The sequence below is a fragment of the Myotis davidii genome, unplaced genomic scaffold (genome assembly GCF_000327345.1).
Source record: "Myotis davidii unplaced genomic scaffold, ASM32734v1 scaffold281, whole genome shotgun sequence".
Classification (NCBI taxonomy): Eukaryota; Metazoa; Chordata; class Mammalia; order Chiroptera; family Vespertilionidae; genus Myotis; species Myotis davidii.
This window is the reverse complement of record NW_006293784.1, coordinates 546,115-550,341: the sequence shown is the minus strand read 5'-3', so window position 1 is coordinate 550,341 and position 4,227 is coordinate 546,115. Positions and strand designations below refer to the sequence as shown.

Sequence of the window (4,227 nt, the reverse complement as noted above, 5' to 3'; positions counted from 1 at the left end):
GTAATGATGTTTACTTTGAATTTATATTAGTTCACACAAACACTCCATCCATGCTTTTGTTCCGGCCCTCCGGTCTAGTTTAAGAACCCATTGTGGCCTTCGAGTCAAAAAGTTTGCCCACCCCTGCTCTATGGGGTTCCTCCTGGAGGCACTCTCCTTGCTCTTCCTCAATCTCCTTTGCTCCTCTTACCTGAAGAGGTTTCTCTTTTCTTCAGGGTAGCAGATCTACATCTCCAGCCCAGCTCTCTCCTGAAATCCAGGCCCATATATGTCCCTGTTTGCCTAATAGACACACCATCCCCAAAACTGAAGTCTTGGTCTTCTCTACCCCCAAATCTCTACTCACAGCCTCAGTTAATGGAAGTTCATCTTTCTAGTTGCTCAGGAAAAAAAAAAAATCTTTCAGATTCATCCATGACTCCTCTTACTCTCTCATAACCTACATCCTATCCTTTAGACCATTGGTATACCCAGAATATGACCTCTTCTCTCCACTTCCTCCCTGGTCCAAGCCACCACCATATTTCACTTGGATTATTACAGCCGAGCTCCTTGCTTTCATCCTCCCCTCACTCACAGCCTACAATCTTCACAGAAGCCAGAGTGATCCTTTTAAAATACACCCGATCATATCATATCACTCCTCTGCTCCTACCCTTCAGTGGCTCCCCATCACACTTGGCCAAAGTCCGTACCATGACCTAAAAGACTCCTCAGTCTGGCGCCATGCTCCCCCCCCACCCCGCCCCCCGCATTGCTTTATCCCTCACTCGCTCTGTTTAAGGCACACTGGAGCTCAAATATTTTAGGGATACTCTCACATTACGGCCTTTAAACTAGCTAGTCCCTCTGTATAACACACTCTTCCCCCACATATCAGACATCCCCTATTAAACATCCAGTCTCTGAGGACCCAGCCCTCTTCTCTAGCCAATTATCCTTATCTCGCTACAGTCTTCTTATTTTCTCATAGCACTATGAAGATAATTTACATATTTACTCTGCTCATTATTTATTATTTACTTTCTCCCACTAGAATGTATGTTCCATGGGAAAATAATTTTTAAATCTGATTTGTTCACCACAATATCCCCAGAGAGTAAGAGGAGTAGGTAAGTACTCAAGGAATATCTGTTGTAGAAATTAATAAATTCATGGTAAACTGTACTTTCAGCCATTTCCCCAAACCTGTACACCACATTTAAAATCATAAAAACAAGTGGTTATTAACAATGATTCTAAAAAAGGCTTGACAAGCAAGTGTGATATGGCCTTCAGATTCAGACTTGGACTTGAACCCCTGCTTCATCACTGAACCTACCACCTCTGTGACGTGGGCCTGAGACTGTCTCCATTTAAGAACAATGGAAATCGTGACACCTGACACCCTGATTACTGAAAGGATTGAATGGAATAAGTGTACGAACTTTCTTAGCACAGTGTCTAACATACAATAGTTGTTCATTCAATGTTAGAAGATAAATCTGCCTTTTCTCCTTCCTCCTTGATTATATAAAAGGAGTTACTTTCTGCAGCTGGTGCAGGTTGAGCAGGGTTAGGAAAGGATTTTATTTATATGCCAATCAGTCTGCGACAGACGCCTGGAGCACAGGTTTGAGAAGGATCTGGTGGCCATGTCCAGATCCAGCTAGAACCTGTGCCATGATGACATTTACCCTGGTCACGGAGGGGAGAATGGTGGCATCTGAACACCCTGGATTTAGTGGCTTACCCTACTGCCTCAGAGAAGAACCTCTGCTTCTTAAAAACGCTCATTTGATCTTTCTAACATAACTGTGAGCGGAGCTATATTACACCGGCATCAATTGCAGAATTATATCTGAGGTTCAGGAATGAGCGTCCCTGAAGGCAATGACTCAGTCCCCCTGGGGAGGGCGTTTCCTGTCCAGGCTAGTCCTAGGACAGTATGTTTAGTTTGAACACTGCCCAACTGATCCTGAGATTTGGGCCCAGTGGGAGATTCAGGTCAGAACTCCTACAACTAGCAGCCCCTCCTGCCTCACATCATTGCCACCACCACCAGAGGCCAGACTCTGGAATGGGGGTGACGTATGATGACTGGCTGGGCATCCGGAATCCTAGGAAACACGGCACATTCCTAAGATTAGAGTTGAAGCAGTCTCCTAGGCAGAGGCCAATCCAGAATCAGTGTATCTGATCCTATTGCGTTATTTCCCTGCATAGCTTCGAATTTCAAAAACAAAAGAAAGAAAAATAGAGGAGGAAGTCTGGGCTCTTTTCTTTCAAAGTCATACCAAAACTGGAGCCATCAGAGGAGTCAGAATTGTATACAAACATGTTCTGTTGGCATTTGGCAAAATGCATGTGCTGTTGGCATTTGCCAAAGCTCAGAGGACAAGAGGGAGCCAAGGAATTAAGTCCTCTTAGAATGATCAGGAAATGCCGCCCCACAAGACTTCACCGTGTGCTGCTAAGTTTGTGTAAACTTGGTGCTTGAGGTAAACCACATAATTAATGGCTATGAAACCACTCCCCAATTATTCCACATGGCCAGGATCCTGAAGGACAGGCATCTGGTAAAGGACATTGTGGCAAACGGTCTCCACAGCACTTCTAAGTTCATACCTAGAAACCTTGGGAATTAAAGTACATTCTCGACCATCCTGCCGGGGCAAGAAATCACAAGTCTTTAAACTTGTGAACCTGTAAGGACAATGATGAATTGTCTTTTTTTTTTCTTTTTTAAGATTCTGTTACTCTGCTTCAGGTGGATCTGTTAATATTTAAAAAGATTTATTCTCACATGGGCAAACTGGTCCATATAATAAGCAGGCTATTAAAATTTTTAACTTTTCTGCCATTTTTACATGAATGTCTCTAACATTATTCCCTATACATATTCAATGGTGGGGGGTGAGAGGGATAGTAAGAATGATGAAACAAGTTTGAGAAATATAGCCCACATCTTCAACAGCCTTGACCCATGTTTGCATACGATCCAATCTGGCAGATGTACCAACCTTCTGAGTCAGAGGTAAAAGACCCATAATTGGTTGCGTCGTCTCCTAATTGTCTCTTAAATTGCAGTTCACATAGCAATGGACATGAACTTGAATATCTGTGTCTGACGGCACAAGGTTTAGGTTATACATGGATGTAGCAAAATGTTGCCCGATCCAATTTCTCAATTTTTTTCCAGACCAAGTGTTTAGTGGGTTGGGGCCTATTTGTAACAGAGGAATTCAGGCTGGACAGTCATGTTTGAGCACATGGTATTTGAGCGGTGTACTCACCCCAGGTCACATTCACTGCCTGGTCTCAGGGACAAGGTCAAAGGCAGAACTCTTCAAAGGTCTGCCAAACATGTCTCAGCACATTGTGCTCAAAGTGGTCTTGTTCATCTTCAGGATGGAGTTCTCGACACTGTCAGTCACTCCTTCACCTGGCTGCCACTTTCACACTTGAGCCTATTTTCTAGAAGAAAAATACAAGTTTTCAAACTGCAATTTCATTACACCACATTCCAGATGTTTCAGGTAGACTGGATGAAAACACAAGTATATAGATCACATGCAGTAATGGGTGCTTTCAAGTGCTTCAGAATGGCACCAAGCATAAACCATTCAACTTTTGCACGGCTAACTCCACCTCAATTAAGTGACCTCTGGTTTTCTAAACCACCTGTGACCCCTGGACAAGAGTCCCACAAACACTCTCTGGTTTGTAGTCAGGATGGAGCCATCCTGGAACCTGGGTGCTGCCAGCCCAGCAACTGAGAGAGAGGTGGGCCCAGTTTGAAGCCCTAGAAGGGTCAGGTTGGGTGGTCAGCCCGTATAAGACTTTCTAACACGAGCTTAGGAAAAGGCAGTCGCCTACACACAGGCAAACCCATAGGCACAGCACCTGACAAGTAGACAACTGAGTGTTGTCTACAGGAGGAAGCCTAATAGCCAGTGCCACCTCCCACATTGATTTCTTCCTCTGCCACGAAATGACCATCCATGTTCTCCATGTGGCTGCTCCACCAGCCTAGATCCCAGAATGAAGGTGACAAAAAGACACACTACAGATGCGTAAGCAAGAAACACACGTGTTATTCTATATCACGGAGCATTGGGAGCTGTTTGTCACGGCAACATAACCTAGTAGATACACCGTAACCTGACTGAAACACCAGCCCTTTATAGGAAAGATTTTGGGACATTAAGCACTATGGTAAATGTAACTGTAGAAGAAATCTGGGCT

At 44.2% G+C, this 4,227-nt stretch overlaps 1 long non-coding RNA gene across 1 annotated transcript in view; it reads right to left on the bottom strand.

The window, feature by feature from the left end:
* Positions 1–828: 828 nt before the first annotated feature.
* Positions 829–4,227, bottom strand: part of LOC107183727 — a 13,393-nt gene continuing 9,994 nt past the window's right edge. The window contains exon 3 of the long non-coding RNA XR_001514538.1: positions 829–840. This is a non-coding gene — a long non-coding RNA (uncharacterized LOC107183727). The remainder of the gene's footprint in view (positions 841–4,227) is intronic.